Genomic DNA, 13,461 nt, shown 5'->3' with positions numbered 1-13,461 from the left:
TTTATATTCCTGCCCCTTTACCCAGGATACATTGCTCCCCAGTCTACTATTTTCATGGTCCCTTTGGATTACAAGTCCCAGAATGCCACAGTCTTGGGATCAGGACCAGGGACCAGGAATTGAGAACCAGGACTGGAACAGGGCTAATGTAGGACCTTGAACCCCTTTTATAGGACCAGCTCACCCAATGACATTCATCTAGGTGTCTTATAACATTCTATAGTTATCAATTCCATCAGTTTACCTGATACTGAAGTAAGGCTCATTTAACTGTAATTTACAGGATCATCTGTGTTACATTTAGCATTTATTAATAAGTACATTAATATATACTTTCCATAGCTCAATAGCTTGTTTAATGATACTATTAGCTGGCTTTAATCATATGATTTTTAACAGCTCAGCCACTTCATTCTTAAGATCTTTTAGAACTCTTGGATGAATGCTACCCAGTCCTGCTGACTTTTTTTCCTGTTCATCTCATCAATGTGTTCCAGCACCTCTTTTGACACCTCAGTCTTTGACAGTGCTTCTATTTTATGACCTGAAAAGAGTGCAGGTGAAATCCTCTCCCCAGGATAGGTATCTCTCCAGTGTACACTGTGGGGAAGACTGATGCAAAGTAGTCATCTAGGCCACAAGTTTCAAGCGTGTTTTCATTAATTTTGGATGCCTTCATTTTGGGTACCCAAACTAGGGATTCTTAGGGTCTGATTATCAGGGGTACTGAGTACCCACAATTTCCAATTTCAGGTGCACCTGAGAATTAGGTCTTAAGCTGTGTTGCCAACCCTTGTGACTTTATTGCAAATCTCATGATATCTGGTGCTTATCTGAAAGCTCCAGCTCCTGGAGTTATGTGAGAATCTCTGATTTATGTAAACAAGAAATTTCTAGCACCCATAGTTTTGGAGAATACTTGAACACATGAATCCTAAAGGCTCAAAAGCCAGAAGGGAAATAAAGATTTCAGATCTATTTTTTTTTTAAATTTCATCATTTTAAAGCCAATTTCATTATTTTTTTCTGGCCTGAGTCATGAATTTTGAATTCTTAGGGTTGGCAATTGTGCTTAAGTCTCACAAAAAGGGAGCCCAAAAACTGAAATGCCCAAATTCAGAGGACACATTGAAAATCTAAGTCTGAGCTTTTCTACAATATCCTTAGGCTAGCATCTGATTCTCTCCATCTTCATATACCAAACACATTTACATAATTTTGTACAGTTTCTTTTTATGACTTTGGCTAATTGTTCATCATATTCCTTTTTAATCCCCCCTCATTTCTACTTTACAATTTAGCTGCTTTAGCTCATGGTCCTTTTGACTGGTTTCGCTTGGATTGGACTTTTGAAGTACAGTAATCCCGCTTGAATATTCACTGGCTCCTTGACACTTGACCATTTTTTCTTGACTTCCATTTTCCTTGTTTTATTTATTGGTATAGATGCCTCTCTTATTTGACATGCTGTTTCATTAGCCTCTGGGCTGATTCTAGGGATTTTAAACTCTTCACGTTTTTCTTTAATTACAGTCTAATTGGCATCCTCTTTTTTTAAAAAAAAATTCACCCTTTCTAAAGTTTAGTGTGACAGGGCTAGTGAGCTGTAGAACTAGCTGCTTCAAGAAGTAATGTTATGTGGCATTGAGAAATTGCTTCTGCAAACTGTCTCAATGTGTCATTTGCCTAGATGATATGCAGTTTGCTGAAGTTATCCATGTCACTGTTTCAATAGATTTTGTGGCCTCCTTGATCTACTTTGTTGTTCTGTCAATTGCTATCATTAACCTGGTTAGAAGGCCAGTAGTATAATCCACTATTCCTGTTATATTCCAGTCATTTGGGATTTGTAGCCATGCACGTGTTACCAAATGCTCCTATCCCCTCAGAAATGCTGTTTCTTTACATTCTACTGGAATCTTTTAGGTACAGGGCTACTGCTCCCACCTTTACAACAAAATCTGTTCTTCCTGTATAGTATATTTCCATGTATTACAGTATCCCTTTGGCTGTGGTCATCCACTGTGTTTCTGGGAACACTACTAGGTCTTTTTCCATTGTTTTAGAGTGTTCTCTCCAACAAAACAGACGGAAATTTGAAATATTAAACATAGGCTTAACCAAGGTGGCTTCTGAATCTACTCACACAGCTAATTGCACCCAAGGTCTTATCACCGTAGAGGTGAACATCAGGAAGGGACTAACCAGACCCTTGTCCTGTTCCAACTATCACCTCCTCCAGGCTGAGATCAGAATCTTACCACAATCTCATCAGAGGAAAGGAGCAACCACACAGCCCCCCACTCTTAGAATTCATGGATCTAGAGGATTTCCAGTGCTTCCGGCTGGAGAGCTGTTTGTCTGTGGGTCTGTCTACGCTGCAAGTGAAGGTATGATTGTAGCATGGGCAGGCATACCTGTGATAGTTTTATTCTAGCCATCAGGGGAAACAACAGTGTACATGTGGTGGCACAGGTTGACAACTTGAGTGTGTACCCAGGCTCCTGGGTGGGTTTGTGCCACCATGTCCTCACCATTATTGTAACCCACGATAGCTGGATTAAAGCTAGCATGGGAATGCCTACCTGTGCTACAGTCACACCTTCTCTTGCAGTGTAGACATACCCCATGAGCCCAGTCTGTCAATGGTCTGGTCAAACACTAAACTATCTTCTACCCACATCAATTAACACATTGGTCCTAAATGTCCCTTTCCTCTCCATTACCCACACAGATTGTCATGGTTTATTGATAAACAGTGACCAATGAAATGTGAGAACAGGAGGCTTGATCACCAGTGGTGGAAGATCCACATGGAATTTGACCAACTGTGATGTAAGGAATATGGGATCCTAGACCGTGATTGGAAAGGAAACAGGGACCTTTCTTCTCTAAAGCAATAGCACCTGGCAAATTTTGGCCAAAAGAACAGTTCTAGACAATGACCATGGTCAATCCAAACTGCCTTGTGTCTACCATAGACCTGAGCACCTTCTGCTGTGAGGAGCTCTCCTCATATTTTGCAGAGAAAACTTCACACGTCCAAGACAGCCTCTCACGCTTTGAGTTTTTACCTTGAATTTTATGTTCAAATGAAACGTCAATTCAAAATCATCACATTTCATTTGGTTTTGCATTAGAGCCATGTGGAATTGTGCATGATTTCAGAGCAAAGCCATAAGTCAGCCTAGGTTTTCTGGAAAGATATGTGAACCTTCTGAGGACCCCAGTCTGAGTTTCCAGGTTGTAACAAAACCCAAAAATAGCTGAGTTTGTGCGGTTTCAAATTTCATTTCAAACATTTTGCACAGTGACAATACTGAATCAAACTAATTAGTACTGAATGTAAATCTTTTTCTGCTCAGTGTGATTCCAAGAGGCTGTTAAACTTTAAAAGATGAATTCATCTTCTTTTGATAAAACTGGATGTAGGTCCAGCCTCCAGAATTTTAATCTGGATCCCAACTTCCCCAATATTTGAGGTTGTTTAGATTTGGGGGTTTGGTTTGGCCCACTATTTGGAGAGCACCCATCATTTGGGCATATTCATATCTATGGTTTAGTTTCAGGCTCATCTGTAGATAAAAGTGAATTAAGTCTAAGGCTAGCTGGATGGTTCTCTTTCTCAGGCCATGTGTACGCTACAAAGTTAAGTCAAGGTAACTTACTTCATCATACAGCCACTGCAATAATTACATCACTTGTGCGTGTCTAGACTTTGCTTCTTGTGTTGGCAGTGTGCATCCTCACCAGGAACGCTTGTATCGATGGTGTCAGTATGGGGCATTGTGGGATGGCTCCTTAAAGCCAGTAATAGTCGATGTAAGTAACACAGTGTCTACACTGACATTGCATTGACCTAACTACATTGACTTTGATGCTATGCCTCTTGTGCAGGTGGAGTTATTAAGTCAGTGTAGTGGGGCACTTACGTCAGCAAGAGTGAAATTTGAGTGTAGACACTTCCATAGTTAGGTCGATATAAGCTGCCTTGCATCGACCTAACCTAACTCTAGTGTAGAGTTCAACCAGGCATCAGTTTTGTTGTTGTATCAAGTGAAAACCAAAATAAAACATGACGCAAAAATCAAAATTAGCCTGTGGCTGTTACACAACAATGGGAAGTAAATATATGGAATCCAGACAATATGTAATAAGAATCTCCTATGAGGCACAGTACTGCTCAAGAACACCTCCTCACTTCCTGTATCATATTGCTGTGTGCCGTTCATTAAGCAGGCGTGCTTGTGCCAGCTAAGGTTAAAGTTCTATTCTTAGTTTGCATAACTTTCCCAAACTTTCACTGATTAAGTTGAAATTTTCAAGGTGTGGTGTCTGATTAAAGGTTACTTGTTTTGGAAAGACTGAGCAAAACTAGTTCAGCAATTTTGGAAAATGGAAAAATATACTTTCTTCATAACAAAAAGTTTCTTACAGCCCACGTTTAATAGTTCTGGTGCCAAAAAAAGTTAGGGATAGAAAACTGAAATTGGCAGGGAGCTAGTGCTCATTGAGGACAAATGCTTTTAAACATGTTAGTGAACATTGAGTTTAATTAATTGGAGTTATAGTCCAACTTCAAAAAGATCTCACAAAACTAAGTGATAGGGCAAAAAAAATGACAAATGTAATTTAATGTGGATAAATGTAAAGTAATACACATTAGAAAAAATAATAACCCCAACTATACATACAATATGATGGGGGCTAATTTAGCTACAACTAATCAGGAGAAAGATCTTGGAGTGATCGTGGATAGTTCTCTGAAGATGTCCATGCAGTGTGCAGTGGCAATCAGAAAAGCAAACGGGATGTTAGGAATCATTAAAAAAGGGATAGAGAATAAGACGGAGAATATCTTATTGCCCTTAAATAAATCCATGGTACGTTCACATCTTGAATACTGCGTACAGATGTGGTCCCCTCATCTCAAAAAAGATATAGTGGCATTAGAAAAGTTTCCGAAAAGGGCGACTAAAATGATTCGGGGTTTGGAACGGGTCCCATATGAGGAGAGATTAAAGAGGCTAGGACTTTTCAGCTTGGAAAAGAGGAGACTAAGGGACGATATGATAGAGGTATATAAAATCATGAGTGGCGTGGAGAAAGTGAATAAGGAAAAGTTATTTACTTGTTCCCATAATATAAGAACTAGGGGCCACCAAATGAAATTAATGGGCAGCAGGTATAAAAAATAGAAAAGGAAGTTCTTCTTCATTCAGCGCACAGTCAACCTGTGGAACTCCTTGCCTGAGGAGGTTGTGAAGGCTAGGACTATAACAGGGTTTAAAAGAGAACTGGATAAATTCATGGAGGTTAAGTCCATTAATGGCTATTAGCCAGGATGGGTAAGGAATGGTGTCCCTAGCCTCTGTTTGTCAGAGGGTGGAGATGGATGGCAGGAGAAAGATCACCTGATCATTACCTGTTAGGTTCACTCCCTCTGGGGCACCTGGCATTGGCCACTGTCAGAAGACAGGATACTGGGCTGGATGGACCTTTGGTCGGACCCAGTATGGCCATTCTTATGTTCCTTTGGAAATTGCATTTCATGCATGTATAGAATGAACAGCATGATTTTTAGCACTGTTTGGCAGTCATCTGAATAAACCAAGGATGCACTACTGTGCTCAGGGAATGACACGGAGCGCTAGGGTCTGATTCTCCAAGCATGTGCTGTGAAGTGCTTACTGCTCTGAACTCCCACTTAGAGCTAGGTGAACATCTTCAGACAAATCGTTTATTAATCAAAAATGACATTTGCGTCAACCAAAAACTACTTTCAAACTTGACATGAATTTGCTGAATAATTTCAGCCAGAACAAAATAAACAAATAAAATTGGGGGGCAAGGTGGTCTAGAGTCACAAAACAGCTGGAGGACGAGGAGTTGCTACTGCTTACCTTATAACCTTTAGCCCAGTGGTTAGGGCACTCACTTGAGATGTGGGAGACCCAAGCTTGAATCCTTGCTTTCGACCACAGATGTGAATGAAGATCTCCCCTCTTCCTGGAGAGGGCCCTGACTTCCAGGCTACAGACTAATCTGAGATGACACCAGGGCTGAAAGTAACTTAAAGGGTTTACCGGAGTCCTGAGCGGGGTGTGGCCTCAACTGGAAGAGGCGTGGCCTCAACCAAAGAGGCAGGGCCTTTAGCTCAAGATTTAAAGGTCCTGGCGCTCTGGCTGTGGCTGGGAGCCCCAGGGCCTTTAAATCATCCCAGAGCTACCAGCTGCAGAGGCGGCTGGGAGCCCCGGGGCTCAGGGGTGAACCTGGGTCTCTGCCATCCCAAACGAGTGCCTTCCCTACTGGGCTAGAAGTCCTAAGGTGGGCAGCTTTTTCTTACCCATAAACTGAGAAATCAATTATTTGTGCAGCTGAATCCCTCTTCCTGTGTCTCCTAAGCATGCAGTGAATGAGGCAGGGCTCTGCGGAAGCCCTTGTGTCACTGAGTGCACATCTTTCAAGGTGTAGCGGGAGCAAGGGCTCCACAGCCCAGGTAGCAAGTGCTGAGAGACATTATCTGAAATCATCACTTATGCCAGTGGTTCTCAACCAGGGGTATGTGTACCACTGGGGGTACGCAGAGATCTTCCAGGGGGTACATCAACTCATCTAGAGATTTGCCTAGTTTTACAACAGGCTACCTAAAAAGCATTAGCAAAGTCAGTAAAATTAAAATTTCATACAGACAATCGTTTATACTGCTCTATATACTATACACTGAAATGTAAATACAATATTTATATTCCAGTTGATTTATAATTATATGGTAAAAATGAGAAAGCGAGCAATTTTTCAGTACTAGTGTAATGTGACACTTTTGTATTTTTATGTCAGATTTTGTAAGCAAGTCGTTTTTAAATGAGATGAAACTTGCGGGTACACAAGACAAATCAGACTCCTGAAAGGGGACAGTCGTCTGGAAAGGTTGAGAACCACTGACTTATGCTGTCCTAGCACTGCTGCCTGAGTTCAGCTCAATCCTGTGACTTACCAAGACCTTCTCTGAAAAATATACATTAGCCATTAGAGTTCTCTCTTTATAAAATACTCAGACAACTTATTTCATTTTATATGTCGGAACAGGAAATGAAACAACTCAGTCTCCAGACCTTCTCCTTGGACTTCAGATCACTGGAGGCTTCAGTTTTCTCCTGCTCCTCCTGTTGCTGCTCTTCTGCTGCAGATGGCATAAGGGTGAGTGGTCTTGCTCGTACACCTCACTGACGGCTGTTGGTGCTTCAGATTCTTCAAAAATATTTTAAAAAACAAATCCAAGTGACAGGTTTCAGAGTAACAGCTGTGTTAGTCTGTATTTGCAAAAAGAAAAGGAGTACTTGTGGCACCTTAGAAACGAACCAATTTATTTGAGCATAAGCTTTCGTGAGCTACAGCTCACTTCAGCGGATGCATACTGTGGAAAGTACAGAAGACATTTTTATACACACAAACCGTGAAAAAATGGGTGATTATCACTACAAAAGGTTTTCTCTCCCCCCACCCCACTCTCCTGCTGGTAATAGCTTATGTAAAGTGATCACATTTGTTTATAAAGACATTGTGCTGGTGCCATGCAACGTTGTCTCCATGTTGTGATCAAGGTGCAAACTTTGGCATGTTTGTAGCTCAATCTCAGGGCACTGCAACAATATATTGTCCCATATCACAAATAATCATAGGTGATGTCTCTAGTACAATAGGGATGGAAAGTTGTGAGTGACACTTTAGGACCTCCCCCAAAAGGAAATGTCACAGGGAGACACAGTATTTTTGAGGGATATGTAACTAAAATACTGTAGGTAGTTCAAATGATTAAACCTAAAGGCAGGGGTGAAAGGAAGGTGGTAGGGGCCAGTATGGCGTACCGGTAAAAGGTAGCTGCCAGTACCGGTCCGTACCGCGGACTTTAAAGCGCTGCCACGGCAGCACTTTAAGGACTCTGCTTAAAGCGCTGCCACTTGAACGTCGCTGCCCCTTTTGCGCCCCCCATCGGCGGCCCTGCCAGGTCCCTACCAGCTGGGCTGCCAATGGGGGGACGCAAAAGGGGCAGTGACAACCCGGCAGGGACGCCGATGGGGGCGGGGCGCAAAAGGGGCAGCGACGTTGTTAAAACGCTGCTCCTTTTGCCCCCCCCCGGCCGCCAACAAAAGAAGTAGCTGCCCCAGGGGGTGGGGGGAGCAAAAGAAGTCGCTGGCCCGGGGCCGCGATTTAAAAGGGCCCGGGGATCCGGCCGCCGCAGCTGTTACCGCATTAGCACCAGCCAGAGCCCCGGGCCCTTTAAATCATTGCTGGAGCCCCAGGCAGCGCGGGCCAGGGAGCGCAGATGGACTGGCTGGGGGATGCTGAATCCCAGCCCCACCCCTTCCGCCCGAGGCCCCGCCCTTCTGGGTGGCCCCACACCAGTAAGAGCTCAATTTTACTTTCACCCCTGCCTAAAGGCCTGTTTCTCCTCTCACTTATACCAGTGGAAATCAGGAGTAATGCCACTGAAGTTGCTGCAGACACAGTGTAAAACTGGTGGTAGTGAGGAGAGAATCAGTCCCATGCTCTTTAGACACCTTCCAATGGATCTTTCAAGAATGTGAGATTAATTATTTGCAACTAACTTTTGCTCCCAGAACACACACACAGAGAAATCTCTAACTCAAAGGCAAAAATCCATTTCTCTTTGTGTCACTGTTGGATGTCTTCGGTTTCAAAAGCACAGTGCATAGATGCAAGTGATTTAACTGAAGCACAGAATGGCTACTGTCACTATAAAATATTAACTATTCAAACAATTTTCACAGGTGCAGTTCAGCAGAGGAGGACAATAATCATAAAGCAAGAAGAGGTACTGTAAAACACGGGGATCTGGTCTCCACACACAAGTTTCACTGGTTTGGCTAAAATCAGTTTTTAAGCTGAGTTAGTTAAACTGATGTAAATTCCTGTGTGGACACTCTTAGTTAGATCAGTTTACAACTGGCTTGTGTTATTTTAGATTAATTCATTACCTGACCAAATTAAGCTAAATCAATTAAAAAGCCAGTTGATTCCAATGGAACACTGCTGATTTAGAGCAGCAAGGGATTTGGTTCATAAGCAAGTTTGGGGAAATATTTAAAGAAGGCAAATTTTGAACAAACAAATATAAGCATTTGCACCAGAAGCCTGGTTCTATAAGTGACATCATCCATGTGTCCAATCAAGAATTTTGAATACTTGTAATAAGCTGTTTGCAAACAATCTGCACACCCAGAGTTACTTCCCAACAATATACATCATTCACAGGACATAACAGAAAAAGACAATTTCTAAAATGATTAAAGATTAAATATTTGCTCAGCTCTAAAACTAACTACGGTGATTAGTAATAAATATTGGTTGCCTTAGTGAGATATTTGTACTTTTTATGTGCTTAAATGATCAGTTATACATTTATATTTAGATTTTGGGGAATAAGAAAAACAGCTAAATATGCAAATACATAATCAAATGGCTGTAAATGTGAAATTCAAATACAACAATACTCTGAAATGATGACAAAATGGGATACAGTAACGCCTCACAGCTCGTTTCCCCTGCCACTCTTCTAATGCAGCTTCAGCCCCAATTCAGTCCGCTAGCCTGGCTCTTCCATGTTGCCAGGATGTAGGCTCTTCCCTGCAATGAATGTGATCAGCAGCCACCTCTCCATGGTATTGCTGACAATATTTTGAGACTCTGACATAACATTATAACAGAAAAGCTCATTACAGAGATTGAAACCTCAAGAACTGAGAAAATGCATAATCAAACACTAACCATAGTAAATAAAAACTGCATCATGCCCTACAAGGCACTAGACTCTGGCCCTGGTGCACTGCAAAGGGAGCGGTTGCCTTTGATTGGCCCCTTCCTATGAATCATTCTTGGCCTGCTTCCACAACTACAGAAGAAGCTTAGTTGGAGGATCTCCTTTATGATCATTCACATCCCCTTTTCTTCTTCTTCTATCCCCCTCTTTCCCCCTACTACACACTGAAGCCTCTGACCACTCTGCATAGAAGTGGAACTAATTTATTTTGCATATCCACAGATTATCTCATTAGCACAAATTAGATAATTGTACTTTGCCTCTTTCACTTATCTTCTGCCTCTCTCTCCTATCTATCGAGTAATTTACATCGCTGCATATATCACTCCTGAGCCGTGCTTGTGGCTATTGGAAATTATAGGGCTACTTTTTAATTAATGTGGGAGACAGACAGAGACAAATGATAGGCTGCTGTCAGGATGCTCCTAACTAGTAATGCCTATTTTCTGCACAGTACTTACTGAGATATGATTCTGCAACCCTTGTGCACAATGGCTAGACTGGGAAAATATGTGGTTTAAAGCATTTTAAACACCACTTACCATTTAGTGTAGACTGAGTTTAACACATTTAAAACATTAGTGGGAAACTGATGGTTGACCATGAAGACAGCGCACATTTTCAAATATGCTAAACCCTATTTACACTAATATGTTGGCTAACACATTCTGAACCATGACCTGTTTTCCTCGTCTAGACATGCCCATTGAATAGTACATACAACATCTGCAAGCCTCATACAATTTTGCATTATGTGAGTGCTGAGATGTAGGAGTATTGACATCGGCCGTTCACACTCCTCCCTGCCCCAGACATGGCGGCAGATACTGGAGGTTGGGCCTTCGGAGAAGAGGAGTGCTTGACTTTCATGCAGGCTATTGAAACCTGGCTGCTGAAACTGTGGGTTTTGTGGCCCTGGAGGCCTCGTCAGCAAACCCTGCAGCCTTCCCCTCCCAGCTGGCTGGCCAGAGCGAGCATGAGCCCACAGAGGCAGAGCTCTGACGCTGCTCCAAAATTATTAACTGGTTTTTGCAGCATTTCTGTGAGTGAGCAAAGGTGAATTCACTAGAGAAGGACACAGATATGAATGGGAATTAGTATTTGTAAAAGGGAAGTAGAATTGTTAATCTGAGAGGGAGGTCAAATCTGTTCTGTGATGCCTGGATAATGGTGGTGATCATTGATTATTATTTAGTATTTATATTTAGTATATAGCACCTATCGGCTATCCAGCCCAGGGCCCCATTTGCCAGGCACTATGTAAAAACTCCCCATTAGCTCTCTCGGCATTACAGGAGTTCTCCTTCTCAGTCTTTCTGACTCTGATCACATTCCTCAGCAACGACGCTCTTGCAGCTGCTGACATTGGTTCTTCTGGGTGGTTGTTTCCCCTTGCTGAGGGTCAGTGTGGTTTCATGATTTTCTTGCAGCAATAGCAAGGGTTGCTATAGTTCTGCAAGGTGTGGTTTTCTGTGCTTCTTCTACATACCCTGTTGATGCCTGTCTTTGTAAGACTAAGTTGTCTGCTGCTGGGGATGGAGGAACTCGCTCACTTTAAAACCAAAGCTGCACGAACCACCATGCACATGCTAAACACAAACTTGTATAAAGCTGAGATCAGTGTGGATACTGGGTCCCACATATGTCACCACCTCCATTCCCCAGCTCTCTCTGCCTGTGCTTCCCTCCCCCCAAGCTCTGCATGGCTGACTCTCATCCTTCCCACTAACACTCCTTTTGCTCCCTGTGACATCCACTACAGACTAAAAGCTCAGACAGTTCCACTGACCCACCAACAAACAGGCCCATGTGTGACCGACTCAACTTGAGTCACAAATGAGCTTGACCTCAGTCCTGAGCTTAAACTGCCTCAGCCAATCAGCACTGCTCTGCTCTTACTGTGGTAGCTTCTGTGATCTCTCCATAAAAGGCTTTTTGCAAATGTTTACCTCTCTTTGGATATTTGTGTTCTGCACCAATCTGCTGTGCAAGGCGTGTCCCGACTTTGGGCCTGGTCTTTAGGGATAGGTCCATGGGGTAAGCATATGGGAGAAAGATCATGTTATTTCTACCATCTGATTTGAGCCATGTCCCTGATTGGCTGAGCCTGTTTTGCATACATTGATTGGTCCAGGGCACTAGATGACAGTACTTTTGCAGTATGTCACAATGTCAGTCTTGGCCTCTGTAAACTTAATTTGTCCCTGATTTTATTGTTTTCAATTGCAGTCAGTAGTTCCTGGCCCAACTTTAAGCTCAAGGGAGGAGGATGGAGAAGGAACAGCTGCTGAACCAATTGTTGCTCCTTGGTGTTATATGATAAAGAGATACATAAATATAACAAGATATCTCTTTTTAATCAAGACTGATCCCCATGAACAAGTTTCTTAACTCAGTGGGGGTTTATTGTTTGTTTTTATCTAGGTCCCAAATCATGAGGAATTTTACATGGAAAGCTCGTCACCAAGGACGATATCAACAATTTATGCAAAGATTGGAGAGGACGCTGGGCAGAGGCAGCGCAGATCAGAGTCACAGACTGAATACGCCTCTTTAATCTTCTCTTAACAGCAGCTGTAACCCCAACATGCGGAGCTGGTTTTAGGCATGATCAGCACATGTAATTACTCTGGGAGCCATGCAGTTCAGGAGTGCTGCTGTAAATAATCAAATTATCCTATTTAATGGGAACGGCACAGAAATGGCAATATTGCTTAGATGGCTTTTCCAGACTTCCCAACTCTTCAGAAGATGTTCACATGTAAATGGATGATGGATTAAATCCAAAGTGTCTTTGTGAACTCAGGACTCATCTGTTTTAGGTGCAGCTTGAGGCACTGAAACCTGTAGATTATCGTTATTGTCTCTTCGTAGTCGGGTAGAGCCTGGAGGTCCCAGTCAAGGATCAGGATACCATTGTGCCAAGCAATGTACAAACGCAACGTAAAGATGGTTCCAGCCCCAAAGGGCATCTTAAGCACTAATATGAGTTCCACTGACATGAACCCTGTTGTGTCCCTGCTCCACTACCTCTCTGGGTGCCTATGATATGTAGTATGTGTAGCATTTGGAGCCACCAGGTGGTATCCAGAATAAGAAACTTACTGTATCTTGTTCTAGGCTCTGCTGTGGTCTGGGTGCTCTGTGAAGATCCTGGAATGAGCTGCTTTTTATTCATTCTAAAGTAATTTTGAAAACATGGAGTGAAGATAATACGAATTGGGTGAGTGGGGTGTGGAATTGCTACTTATCTGGGGAAGGAAGATCTTCCTTTTGCAACTGTTTAAATTTTTCATTTGGCAGGAAGCTCATGTCCATGGGCTCCCCTTAATTTGGAAGCCTGGAAATGTAACAGAGAATCTTAGGTTCTTTTTAAAGTAAGTTTCTTTCCCTTTCACTGTGAAGAAACCCTTGGTACATTAAACTGATACAACCCGTGCTGAACATTTATTTATTTTTCCTGGCATCACAGCCTCTCCATGGTTCATTCTCTAGCCAAAAAGGCCTGGCTTTAGGGATCCATGAAAATCGTGGCAACAGAACACTCCATTTCGGTTCAACCCACATGGAAATACTTTGGACTGAAATTACCCAAAACATTTTGATGAGAGTCAGTTCAA

Source organism: Natator depressus, chromosome 9, assembly GCF_965152275.1.
Source record: "Natator depressus isolate rNatDep1 chromosome 9, rNatDep2.hap1, whole genome shotgun sequence".
NCBI classification, from domain to species: domain Eukaryota; kingdom Metazoa; phylum Chordata; order Testudines; family Cheloniidae; genus Natator; species Natator depressus.
The sequence above is the reverse complement of the archived record's forward strand: the minus strand, read 5'-3'. Positions refer to the sequence as shown.